The sequence below is a fragment of the Callorhinus ursinus genome, unplaced genomic scaffold, assembly GCF_003265705.2.
Source record: "Callorhinus ursinus isolate GAN/ISIS: 27379988/994484 unplaced genomic scaffold, GSC_fseal_2.0 scaffold6, whole genome shotgun sequence".
NCBI classification, from domain to species: Eukaryota; Metazoa; Chordata; class Mammalia; order Carnivora; family Otariidae; genus Callorhinus; species Callorhinus ursinus.
Window position 1 is genome coordinate 8,485,056 of NW_027397068.1, and position 14,427 is coordinate 8,499,482.

At 39.7% G+C, this 14,427-nt stretch overlaps 1 pseudogene; it reads right to left on the reverse strand.

Moving 5' to 3' along the window:
- Positions 1–4,474: 4,474 nt before the first annotated feature.
- LOC112819423 (kinesin-like protein KIF20B pseudogene) overlaps positions 4,475–14,427 on the reverse strand; it is a 36,955-nt pseudogene continuing 27,002 nt past the window's right edge.

A 14,427-nucleotide genomic window follows, 5' to 3' on the forward strand; every position in this document is an offset into this window, starting at 1 on the left:
TCTGAGGAGATGCTGTGATGGTTAATTTTAGGTGTCAGTTTGACTAGGTCACATGGTGTGAGGATGTTTGGGTAAACATTATTTCTGGATGTGTTTGTGAAGGTTTTTCTTGATAAGATTAGCACTCGAATTGGTAGACTGAGCAAAGCAGATTGCCATCCCACACTGAATCATCCAATCCATGGAGGACCTATATAGAACATAAAGGTAAAGGAAGCCAGGATTCACTCTCTCTGACTGAGCTAAGACATTGGTCTTCTCCTGCTTTCTTAATGGGGCTTTCCCATAAGTGCTCTGGTCCTCATGGCTTTGGACTATACCCCTGGGTTTTCTGGGTCTTCAGCTTTCAGACAGCAGACTTCTCAGCCTCTGTAATTGCTTGAGCCAATTCCTTATAATAAATCTCTTTATACTAGAAATCTTCTTCTAATAAAATCTTTTTCTATATATTGGTTCTGTCTCTTTGGATGACTAGTACAGATGCCTTTATGATTGCATTTCCATAGTCACCAGCCACGTGAAACAGAAGCCATTTGGTCAGTGGGAAGCATGCCCAATAACATCCATGGGAGCCAAACTGACACAGCCCCAAACATCATGGGTCCACTTCTCTACTGCTGCCATTTGTGATTGGCTCACTTCCAGATTGACTGTTCCGAACCAGGAGGCAGCACTTTCTTTGCTTTTTGGCATTAGAAACAGCAGTTTAAGATTATTGGGAGGATTGGTCTGTAATATTACATATAATTTTTGGCAGATCCTGACCTAGTCGACTTTGTATATTTTAGGGACAACAAACACTTTTTAATCCAGAGACAACAGGTTGCCTGGGTGGCTCAGTAGGTTAGGCTTCCAACTCTTGGTTTTGGCTCAGTTCATGATCTCAGGGCTGTGAGATTGGGTCCCGAGTGGGCTCCACTCTCAGCATGGAGTCTCCTTGAGATTCTTTCCCCCTCCACTTCCCTCCCTCACTGCTCCTCTCCCTGCTCGCGTGCTCTCTGTCTCTCAAATAAGTAAATAAAATCTTTTTAAAAAATCCAGAGACAATAAAGAAAAAACTTGGGTAAAAATTATGATAATAATAGACTGTTGAATCCAGGGAAAGTCTGAATATCTTAATGTCCACAGTCTTGGGTAGGAGAAACTAGAAGTCTGTTTCTTGGGTAGGATGGTCAAGAATGTCTTCAGGAAAGACAGCAAAAGGTGGAAGAGGATGCTAGATCAGGACTAGGGATTGGCTGAGTGCCCACCATGCTCTCTACTCAGAGCTCAGTTCACCAAGGAGGAATAAAAACCACTCATTTATGCACCTCATATTTATTAAGTGCCTACCTTGTGCCAGGCACTGTTCTGGGCACTAGTTGTGACTGAAACAGACTAAAATCTTGCTCTCATTTATTTTATATTCCAGTGGTGCTCAATCAATATATAGAAATGCTATTGAGAGACAATGTAGTGTATTAGAACAGGCATGGGCTTTGGAATCAGACAAACTATTTAAATCCCGGCTTCACCACTTTCTAGATGTATTACTGGGATAGTTAAAACCAACAAACAAACAAAACAAAAATCTTCCTTCAATCTCAGTTTCCTAATCAGTAAATTGGGGACCATAATACTGTTTTTCATGGTTGTCGTAGGAATTGGCAATAACGTACGTAAAGTCCTTGGCCCAGGTCTAGTACACAGGTGAGGCTCCACCCAGGGAATTTTTATTGCCATTGGTGGCAGACAGAATTGTTTAAAGATGGAGAGGAGGAAGAGTTAGTATTCATCTTTTCCCCACCTCCCATTTGCACTGCCCCGTTTGTTATTCCTTTTTACTTAGAGAACTTGAAAACCAGTTTTGCTGCCATTCTGGTTATTGGATGGAAAATGGGAGGCATTGAAGAGACAGAAGACAAGAAACATGATACAGATCATAAGAGACAGAGCTACACATGAGTAGCGATTGCAAATGCATGCCTGCCCAGAGGAGAAATGCCACCGCATCAGTGTTAACATCTTTCTGGCTTCCTAGGGGAGTCTGTCAGGAAGTAGCACACTGGGTATGTTTCCAGTACTTCCTTCAGAGAGTACAAGTTTTGGAGGCTCCTACTTCAAGGACCCAGGCAGGAATTCAAGGAAGAAATGAGGATTACTGTTATACTTAACTCTGTCATCATTGTTGTTGTTTGTTTTTCTGTTTTTCAATAGACAGATGGTCCTAATTCTCACTTGGAAGATTCCAAGAGGTATGTAGGATGCCTACACAGAAGTCAGGGAGAAAATAAGTACATCTTGGAAAGAGGCTCAAATCTCATATTCTTAGAGGTTTATCTTTTCTTTTCTCCCTGCCTCTCTATCTCTCTGTGTGTCTGTGTCTCTTTGGTCACCTTGCAAATATCTACATTTATATTAATTATGAACTACACTACCCACTGCAGCTAGTTACTTTCCCTGTTTGGCATAAGACAACCAGAGTTCCCCCACTAACCCCAGCCTGTCTGGTACCTGCAACACTTTGCCTTTGCTTGGCAGAATCATTCTATTTCAATCATAGATGTGTTTATGACATTACTGTCAGAGCAAAGAGCCTTGGTTTTTTTTCATGTGCTGGATTCATTTATTCACTTATTTTTTTTTTTTGCCAGTGAAAAGATTTCATTTGTCATTCTGATTGCTTTTATCTTTAATTTCTTAAAAGAATGCTGTCTCCTATTTAAATTATTAGAAAAATTTCCTCATCTGGAGTGAGGAAATCCTTTTCCAAATAAAATTTTTTAAAACAAATCCTTCCCCTGACAATTTGTTATATTCTGTTGTAAATCCCAAGGATAAGCTTTCTTCCTCTGCACGGGAAAACACGAGGATAGAAAAGATTCATCTAAAGTGTCAATCTCAGAATTATGGATGAACTGGGGAGACACCATTCCTGAGAGGCCATTGGGTAGTTAATTCCTACCCAGCCAATCTCAGTTGACTGATTTATTATCTAATGCAAAATTTGGGAGGGGAAGGGAGGTTACAGGAGGTTGAGAAGATTCATAGAAATTGATCTGTGCTGTGCTTGAAGGCAAGACTTCTGATTAGCATATAAACAGTATGCTATTTCCTTACCTAATGGCCATACTTTTATTTCTACTATTCAATTACAGAAAGGAAATCAGTAGGTGTGAAATAATCTGGGACCTGGCCTTTTGGAATTAGAAATACATAAATTGAAGAAGAGAGACTGAACTGAGGATCAATAGAAGCACCTGGGCCCACTCCATGAGGGTGACACAAATTCATGGGTCATTGTGGTGTCAGAAATAGGAGATGGTTCTTTTCTTTTCTCTTCTTTTCTTTTCTTTTTTTGAGATGGTTCTTTGTACACTTGGGCATCTGGAGGCAAGGTAAAAGTAGCAGAACTGAAATGCACAAACCATTCTCAGAAGCAATTCATCTATGGAGACTCTGAGGTTGGATTTGTGAACTAGAATGCCCACAGGATTCAGGCAGGGATTGTAAATGAATGAGACAGACAAAACCCTGGTAAACAGCAAAAGACATCAGGAAAGTTGAAGGCCATCAGGGAGCTTGTGCCCTGTGTGAAGAGATACTTCCCGTTTAGTCTCCAGTGTTATGTGAGGTTAGGTAGTGAGCACACTATAGAGGACACACACACAAGTTGTGTCTTTCCACAACATCGGGTTTATTCAGTCATAAAGCAACGTTAACATAATTGCAATGCAGTTTCAGGATTCCAAACTCAATGACATTTCACTATACATTTAACTCAGCTTCCTACAAGTTGCACAAAGCAAAGCACAATACAAAGTCACAACAAAGGGTACAACAAGGGGAAGGAAGTTAACTAACCAAACGCGAAGTCAGTCCATGAGTGTGCAGTTAAGATGAGGCCTCTGGGGTGCCTGGGTGGCTCAGTTGGTTAAGCAACTGCCTTCGCCTCAGGTCATGATCCTGGAGTCCCAGGATCGAGTCCCGTATCGGGCTCCCTGCTCAGCAGGGAGTCTGCTTCTCCCTCTGACCCTCTTCCCTCTCATGCTCTCTATCTCTCATTCTCTCTCTCTCTCAAATAAATAAATAAAATCTTTAAAAAAAAAAAAAAGATGAGGCCTCTGTCCGGTCTGGGTCAGCTCTCAGCACAAGGTCTTATGTTTAAGCAGTGGAGAATCTCTTTTATGTTCAGAGATCAGTTGGGCAGAGCCTTTGGCAGCAGTTGCCTTTTTGATGTGGTCAGACGTGAAAGGGTCAGCGTCTGGAAAATTTTAACAGTTTGCTGAAAAAATCCTCCCTTTATTTTTTTTTAAAGTAAACAAATGGGGCTGTTGACTTCTTGTCTTTATTGAATTAAAACTATACTATGTATAAAATAGCAATGTATACACAGGATTTAATGCATCATAATATATACAATTGTCTTTGAAAAGTTAGGACACAAGTTACAATGATTATGAACATAAAACCTATACGAAAACATTCTCCATAGGTGATTTATTTAGCTGTTTTAGTTCGAAGTCGTCGCTTGAGAATCTGATGATCACTCTCCTTTACTTTATGGTCCATCAAAATCACTTGCTCAGATATATCAATAGGAGATGAAATTTCATTTGTGTGTATAATTTCCATTTGGCCCATTTTGGTTGAGACATATTTTCTTTACTTACTTCTACATTTGAGAGCTTTGAAGAGCTCATTGTTTCAATTATCTTCTTTGCTTTTGATTGAAGAATTGTTGGAGAATGTTGTAAGAAGTCTCCAAAGTCTCTCTCTGTAATGTCCCTTCTTTTTTCTTAGTGGCCACATTTGTACTAACTGTGGATGCCTGACTCCGTAAAGAGTATATTTTCTTAGATGATGGATGTGTGGAAACCTTTTGTTCCTTTTTGACAGAAGAATTTCTATGCTCAGAAATAGGAGACTTCAAATTAGGTCTGGGTATAGCGTTCTTCTTATTTTCACATTTCACCAAGTCCTGACAAAGAGCCTCAGGAGTATGGTGAATACTATTTCTGCTCTTCCACCAGTTTGAAAATATACTACTCTCCTCCGTTTCATTCCTCTTCCTCTTCCGGGCCTTGGAAATCTTAACCGTCACAGGTAAAGTGCAACCAGGGTGTTTCACTGCCATTTTGTTTGGCCGTAAAGGTGTAAATTGAATCTCTAACTCAGGTTTTGGAAATTGAGTGGTTTGAATATTTTCTGTTGACACTTCGCAAGAGTCAAGGACTACAGAGCCATCCTCTACTTCATTTCTAGAAGTTTCAAAACTTGTTGATTGAGGTTCCGTTTCAACTCCGCCAGGATCCATTGAACTCATATGAGTAGGCTTGATATCCACATTTTGTTCTTCTGTTTCAGGAGGCTCCAATGTGATCTTTTTTAATTGTTTAATTTCATTATCTTTCTGTATATTGCTGAAGATCAGTTCCTTCAGCTGTATTTCTAAAGCTACAACCAGTTGATCCCATTCTTCTCGTCACTTCTGAAGGTTCTCATCTTTCTCTGCCAGTTGTGCTGTAAGTATTTCCACTTCATTTTGTTGTTTTAAACAACGTTCCCTTTTTAAAGGAGTTTAATCAGTCTTAGGCCTTTGCAGACTGCTGGTTATCAGTTCTGGGTGTCATCAGCTTGTTCTGGTTTTGGTGATATCTGGTCCTAGTTGCAATGCCCTTGGCTGCTTATGTCACTACCTGACATAAGTCACTGCTTGACATGAGTGACTCTATCTTACTCTCTACAGGTTATGATCCCAGTAGTTCAAGATCTTGCAATATTTTTAAGAAGTTATTTAAAGAGGTTTTCATGTGCAATCTCTCAATTCCAAATGCTGTCAACTAATTTAAATTTTAAAATTTTGTGCTGGTTAGAAAATATTTCTATGACTTGAATTTAGGCCATAGGCAACCAGTTCTGAACTCTGCTATCTGATGAGGAATAATGAAGGTTTTTCTGAGCAAGGGGAGTAATATTTATTCTTTTATTCATTCAGTTAACATCTATCTGTTGAGTGCCTGCTATATCCTAGATTCTGTGACATAGTACCAGCCTTTATAAAACTTACATTCTAGTGAGGAGATAGATGATGAATGAAAAAAGAAATAAGTGACATAATTCAGGTTGTGATAAGTTTTATGGAAAACAGAAATTAGGCTAAAGGGATGGAGGAGGGTGGGGGCTACTATCTTAAATATCATTGGTAAAGGTCTCTATGAGTAGATTTTATCAGAACACAGACTCACATAAAATAAGGGGGGGTGTGTTGTGCAGTGTGTGTGTGTGTGTGTGTGTGTGTGTGTGTGGAGTGGGAGGTGGAAGAAGGGAGCCCCAGGCAGAGTGCAAAGACCCTGAGGCAAAAGTGTGCTTTAGTGTATTGTATCTGGAAGAGAAAGGCCAGGAGGGCTGTAGCAAAGTGACCAGCAGTCCAGTCAGAATCAGAAGTAGCAAGAATTCATGTCACATGGACCTCATGGAGCTGCTCTTAAATGCTGCGCTTCCTTCAAAGTCCATTTCAAAGAGGGATAGTTGAAACAATAGGGAAAATATTGATAGTTTTGAAGCTAGATGATGGGTACATGGATTATCAGAGGGATTGCTGTATCTTTTACTTTTGTGTAAGCTGGGTAGTTTTTAAAAACAAAATTTAAAAAGTTCCAGTTCAAGTTCTATATTTTCCTTTCTTATTATGGTTGTTTCTCTGAACTTCCAAAACATTTTATTTTTTTAATAACTCTATCAAATGGTGCCTTGATCTTGTAATTTTCATTGTCCTGTGTGTGTTTTTTCTTCTCAATTAATTTGTAAATACTTGAAATCAGGACCATGATTCATATTTATTTTCTGTCTTAGCACGTTGCTAGATCTACAGAATTCACTTAATAAATATTAATCGATGGTGGATTCATCCAATATTTGAGGGTCTTCTTTATGCCCAGCTGTGTGATAGATTAGTGTAAGAGAAGGGATACTAAGATATGATTCTTGCCCTCTAGGAACTTCCAGTGTTCAAGTAGACACTGACAATACAGGACAGAATGTTGAGAATTTATTAGGGTGGATGTAGTAAATGTAAAAGGGGAATCTAAGGGCTAGATATGCAGAGAAAATATTGACTATTTCATGTAAAACTGCTCTGTTCATCCTCACAGTCTTCACTTGCTGGTTACCAAGTGAAAGCAAAATGAAACAAAAACACAAATAAAAACTTGTATTTCCATGAGACTCTTAACTCTGGGAAACAAACTGAGGGTTGCTGAAGGGGAGGTGGGTGGGGGGATGGGGTAAATGGGTGATGGGCATTAAGGAGGGCACATGATGTGATGAGCACGGTGTTATATGCAACTGATGAATTACTGAACACTATATCTGAAACATTAATGATATGTTGGCTAATTGAATTTAAATAAAAAAAAACTTGTATTCCAATATGGTGACCTTAATTTGATATGATAAACTTTTAGTAGTTCCTTTGGGCTATGTTCAATGTTTTTAAGGAAAAAAAAAAACACTAGTGTCTTAGATATATTTGTTTTCTTTTTCTCTCTCCATGATTGAAGTGAAAATTGCACTGGACAAAGTTAAATGGGTAAGGAAGATTTTATTTAAGGCTATTACAATAGAGGAGAGAGATCAGAACTCAATCTGAACTCAATTCTGCTGAAACAAAGAGTGTGAGGATTTTTAAATATTAACCAAAGAAAAAGTAAACTTTCTTCTGTCTTTGAGACAGGAGGTAGTTTTATAACCGGAGCAAAGTGTCTGCTAAAGTTAGGCTCATGGGAACCAGGAGATAGGGGTGCTATCTCCCCTGATGCTTACATTTCAAAAAGATGGCTCCAAAATCCTTGAGAAAGACATTTCTGGGTTGTAAAACTGGCAAGAATCTTTTAAAAATATTTATATATATCTCAAAGAGGCAGAAAAAGAATTTATGATGATAAATTTTCTTAAGTAAATGCTATAAGGAAAGGGAGGTCAGGGCTAGAGCCAGGAAGAAGCCTATCTAATGTTTAGTCAGGCTGAGGGCCATCTTGCTCACCACTTTTTCCTCTCCAACATGGCATCTGGGGGTATGGGAAGTTATGTGGCTTGTGTAGTACCATGGTGACTGGGAAGGTGTGGTCCTCAAATCTTCTAGTTTCTCCTTCTCCATGGTGATGTCTCTCATCTGCCTGGCTGCGGATCATCCCACTTGCCCTTATGGCTGAAGTGTACAACAGGTGTGCCTTGTTTTCCAGTCTTTTTCTTGGCTTGATAAGAGTCTAGAGCAATGTCTCTCAATCATGGGTGATCCTCCCACCCCCAACCAAGCGAGAGGATAGTGATGGGGTGGGCCTGGACAGTATGTGAAATAAGGTCTTCCATGAGTCAAAACATGAACTGGAACCAAATCCTTTGCTTTCAGGATCTTTTTCAATGTATCTAACATTCCTTCTTTCTCCTAAGCATACATCTGAAGAGGTGAATGGAACATCTATGCTGATTCTAACTCCATTCCTCTATTCCCCTTTCTCTCTCCCTTCTTCCTCTAATACTCTGGGACTGGCTGAAACAGGGTTCTCTTTTGTCTCCCCTACTTGATGTCCTCATCTTTCCAGAGGGCAGAAGACTTGGAGTCCAGCCTGTATAGGAGGAAGGGACTAAGTCCTTAGGGGAGACAACTCAAGTATTTGACATATCAAGGCTTAGTTCTTGATAAGCTAAAGGAATTTGGAAAATCTTCTGTTTAGTACGTTATTTAAGTTTATTGTTTTGCCCTGGAACTTAAGTCTCAAGTTTTGGCCTCAGAGGGTAGAAGGCTACAAGGCAATATGATGTAAGAGGAAAATTAAAATGCATCAGTTTAATATTTGCAAAATGTGATCCCCATTGCAAATGTCTACTTCTATTTTAGAAGGTGCTAAGGAGAGTATCTTGGTGTGGGTGAACTGTGAGCTTAAAGGAAGAGTACAGCAAGAGATAAGGAAGTTTGAATATAGGCTGAGTAAGGTAGGAGAGCCAAGAGGTAGAGAAATTTTCAAGTAAGTAAAATCAGATTTAAAATCTGAAAATATCACTGGAGTGGAGAAGTGGGAGACTCTCCTCAGGAGACTTTAAATTCTGGAGTTTGTGCAGGTCCAGGTGACATAATTTCTCAGAAATATCTCTCAGCAGTATGTGAATTCTAGTTTTCATTCTGGAGAACCCATGTTATATTCTCAATATGGCAGATGTAATAAAACGGGGTAACCAAGACTAACATCATCACCAGGCACAGGAAATCCTGTTGGAACATTAGATGGCTTAAGATTTCAGAAAGTCGCACTAAGTTTTAAGTTCCCTCTCCTTCTCCTTCTCCCTCTTAACCCTCTACTCACACCATACGCATACCTATTCTCTTAATTAAGCTCAGGTATATGCAAAACATCTGAAACCATCTCAGCAACTTATTTTTGAGAGACTATGGAAATGTCTACACATCAATATGTTGAATTTTCGTGAGACAGGTAGTGTGATGAGAAGCCCCAGGATACAAATTTCCTTAAATACCTTAAAGTCAGCACTCATCTGTGCACACAGAGCCCATGAAGTTCTCCATCCTTACAAACAGCCCATAATTCAGTTATTCACACCACACTTCTCTTTGAGATGCCTTTTTTTTTTTTGAGAGAGAGAGAGAGAGAGCGTGAGTGGGGGCAGGAGGAGCAGAGGGGGAAAGAGAATCTTAAGCAAGCTCCACACCCAGCAGAGAGCCTGACTTGGGGCTCAGTCTCACGACCCTGAGATCATAACCTGAGCCGAAATCAAGAGTCCCATGTTTAACCAACTGAGCCACCCAGGTGCCCTGGGATGCCTTTTAATGTACAGATCAATACATGTGAACCAGTACTTTTATTTAAATGCCATCTCATAAAGACAGGCAACACAGCTAACCTTTTCCCTGAGCAAGTCTATTCTAATGTACTCGTCACAGATGGCAAAATCTTCTCTTCATCCCAGTCACTTAATCATATCTACTCACATTTATTTCCCTACTGTCCATTGAAAAAAAGGAAACATGCAGAAACAATTTTACAAGAGAAAAAACACCTTGGAATACACAAAAAATCAAGTCATTTTTTTTCCTAGGCTGTCTTCCCCTCAAGAGTTTAATCTCTTGGCCTTTGAATTTCGTAACTAGCGGTCTGTCAGTGGGACAAGTTGAGGTAGAGCACATATACATACTGTGAGGTGAATGCAAAAAGTGAGGGGGAGAAGAGAACTTTTAGAAATTCTATCCCCCATTCTCATTTTTTTCCTGATGACCTTTCAAAAACTAACTGGCCCTGAAAACTAATTTTCTCTCATGTTTTTTGTACTTTTAGACCAAGTAAGGCGAAGGGCAATGATGCAAAATCACAAAGGCACCAATCATGAAAACAAATATCTTCAACACAAAAAATGCTTACCATTTTTTGCCATTTCAAAACATCTCTCTACAGTGTTTCTTTCCACTTATTATGGACATGTCTGATCAATGTTTTGCATGTGATACAGACAATTTGATTATCTGAAAACTCACAAAACATAATTTCTTTTTTTACAGTTGTTGTCCTAATATATGTGAGAGGTGGAATCCTGAAGTTGTGCAGGTTCACAGTTTTTAGATTTTTCTCCTTACCTCCATCTCTCTTTCCTTACCCCTCCCTCTCCCTCTTCTTTCTCTCTATAGTTGAAATAAGGGAACTTTGGCATTAGCCTGAATTGGTTTTAAGTCCCTTCTCTCCCAGACACTAGTTATTTAGTCTTGAGTAAGTCAGTTAATTTTTTAAATACTTCTGTTGAAAAGTGGGTATGATATTGCTTTCCTTGCATGATTTCTTTAAGATTATAATTTATCTAACAAATATTTTTTACCTGCCAAATGTAAGAAACCATATTGAGGTGCTTATCATGTTTTGACAAGGGTATCAAAACCCTATCTAATAAATAGTCTAATTAGTTGGCCTTACAAATAGCAGACTTTATTATGGGCAAACCCAGGGCAAGTTGCTAGTTGTGACTTGTGATCTAACTCTCTGATGCAATGGGGACAGGTTTATTCCATGACTGTTGACTTATAATCCATGTTAGTTATTGTCCATGGAAAGGGTGTAGCTTCAGCTGTGAGCACTTTAATCCTGTAACAGTCCAAATTCCTCCCAATTGTCATCATGACAAGCCATTTAGAGAACAGACAATGGGCAACATAATGAACTTCTGTATATGTATTTATTTAATATACAAATGTATATGGCCTTTAGTTCTATTCCTAGGGAGAGGATATATGTGGAAGACTTTCTTATCAAAAAGCTGTACTAAAAAATTAATGGGATTGAGTAAAAAAGCTAAGACCTAACAGAATACCTTCCTTGTCCTTCTTTATATTGGCATTTGTCACTTGCCCAGTCTTTCCCTTTCCCATCCACAGTTAAATTTTAAGATTTCATTAATATTTATTTTCTTTGAAACAATGGAACTTGTTTATTTTGCAGCTATCAAGTAAAATAACTGATCAGCACCCCTTTTATGAGCGAAACAAATAATATATCACTTTTCTGGGAACAGAATATTCCAGGGGCTCAGGGGTGTGTTATAATGGTTAAGAGTGCTGGCACTCAAATTCCAGATGCACTATGTCCTGGTGTGTCCTTGTGGAAGTTATCATCATTGAGTCTCGAGTCCTTGTCAGTAGAATAGGGTTGTTGGGAGGATCAAACAGAATCATGACCTATAACACTTAATACAGTGACTGCGTATAGTAGGCACTTGAAAAATTGTAGGTATCATTGTTAGGATTACATAGGACTTTAATCTGAATTATAACTAGGTACATTGCCATGAACCCTCCCATATGTGAAAAATTTTTAAAGGTTTTATTTATTTGTCAGAGAGAGAGAGAGCACAAGCAGGGGGAGTGGCAGGCAGAGGGAGAAGCAGGCTCCTCGCTGAGCAAGAAGCCCGAAGCGGGACTTGATCCCAGGACCCTGGGAGCATCACCTGTGCCTAATGCAGATGCTTAACCAACTGAGCCACCCTGGCATCCCCCATATGTGAAATTTTCATTGGTCATTCATATACTATGCTGATTCAGAGGGCTTTCTTATTTAAGACCAATTTATAAATGTATGGAATTCAGAACTGGACTTCTCTTGCCTCTTAAAATAAAAGGTTCAGTGTACTTCAGGATATTGTGGGGAATTAAGGAAAGATTCCTAGAAGAACTGATTTCCAAATTGAAGCTTAAAAGCTGAATAGAAGTCAGATAGGTGAGAACGAAGGGGAAAACCATTCAGGGCAGAAGTATCAAACACTTAAACCTGAGGATGATGGTAAACAAGGCAAATTCAAAAAGAAGAAAGGCATTCAATATGCTGTCACATAGCATGCTGCATTTGGAGAATGTTCAGAAATGAGCTAGAAAGATGAGTTCAGGTCTCAAAGGGTTGTGCAAGCCATAGTATTTTGGACTTTATTCTAAGGCAAAAGGGTAGACAGTCCTGGGTATTAAGAAAAGGAGAGAAATAACTAGGTCTGTATTTAGAAAAATATATCTGGGCCACAATGTGGAAAATAAGTGGCAGGTGAGGATGGGAAGCATGGAGAGAAGTTAAGAGGCTGCTATTCAGTTGTCTAAGGTAGTGAAAACAGTGCCCTGGAAAAGGGGAATGGCAGTGACAATGGAGAAAGTGAATCTGGGCATAGATTCAATAGGACATGGTGATGGGTTAGATATCAGTGATTAAGAAAGAGAGAAGGTGATGACATCTACCAGGTGTCTTGCTAAGGCACTGGCATCACCACTAGGGAACACAAAGGAACAGTAGGTCTCAGGTAGGATATAATGGGTTCAGTTCAGTTTTGGACAAACTGGTAGCATGGGTGGTACCTCTAAGTGAAGATGTCCAAGTAGTTGGATGTGTGAGTTGGAAGCTCAGGAGAATTCAGAGGGAGATTTGACATCTAGATTAATTACAGAAGGATGTGTACAATGATAAGACAGAGTCATAGTTGATAACCACCTTACCTACAATCATTCAGGTCTTATTAGTCTAGACAAGTGTCCCTAGACTCATGACATAAGGCTATGGTTCTCTGTCCTGGCCCACTGTTAGAATAAACAGGAGAACTTTATTTATTTATTTATTTATTTATTTATTTATTTATTTATTTGAGAGAGAGAGAGAGAGAGAGAGAGAGCAGGGCGGGGCAGAGGAAGAGGGAGAGAGAAATCTAAGCAGACTCCATGCTGAGTGCAGAGCCCCATGTGGGGCTCAATCTCATGACACTGAGATCAGATCCAAGCCTAAACCAAAAGTTGGGTGCTTAACCAACTGTACCACCCAGGTGCCCCTTGGAAGCTCAGGAGAAAAGTCTGAGCTGTAAATATATATTTTTGAATCATCAGCGTAAACATGACAATTGAAGCCATGGAAGTAGCTGTGATGGCCCAAGAAGAATTTGAGGAGATCATAACTTTGAGGAACATTTAACATTTACATGATAAAGAGAGAGAAAAGACTGGAAAATAAAGTGCGAAAAGTATGAGACCAAGGAAGTAAGAGGAAAACCATGAGAGGGTGGGGGTATAGAAACCCGAAGTGGGCAGGGAACATTTCAGGGAGGGTGAAGTGGTCTCCAATGTCAACATGACTGCTGAGAAATCACATAAAAGTAAAGGAGGAAAGAAGCAGTGGATAGGAATGGGTAGGAAAGAGAATGTGGAGACACCAAGGGAGGATAATTCTTTCAAGAACTTTGGTTATGAATGGGTGACTAGGGAAGTTGATGGAGGAGGGCAGAGAGAATTTTTTTTTTTTTGAGATGGGAGTACTGGAGCAGGTTAATTGCAAAGGGAAGGAGCCAATAGAGTGAGAGATTAAAGATACAGGGGTGATGGGGTGCCTGGGTGGCTCAGTTGTTAAGCATCTGCCTTCGGCTCAGGTCATGATCCCAGGGTCCTGGGATCAAGCCCCACATCGGGCTCCCTGCTCAGCAGGAAGCCTGCTTCTCCCTCTCCCACTCTCCCTGCTTGTGTTCCCGCTCTTGTTATCTCTCTCTCTGTCAAATAAATAAATAAAATCTTTTTTAAAAAAAAGATACAGAGGTGAGAAGATACCTGAAAGATCCAAGTCCTGGAGAAAGTGGGATGACAAAATTCAGACACAGCAGAGGATTGATATTAGATAGGGGAAGAAATCCATTTTTCCTGAATGGGAGGGAAAGATGGGGGGTGGATGTAGGTCAGTTTGCAGGTCTAGTCTAGGAATTGAGAAATTCTGTTTTCTCTGAGAATGAGAAGAAACCACCTGCTATATACAAAGGCATAAGGTAGCAGGACTGCAGTTGTGAGAGGTGAAGGTCATAAACCATCCCCTGCAATGAATGGAAGAGGGCTTAATTAGGGAAGGGCAGAAATTCTGCCTGTGGCACTAAGAACTCTGA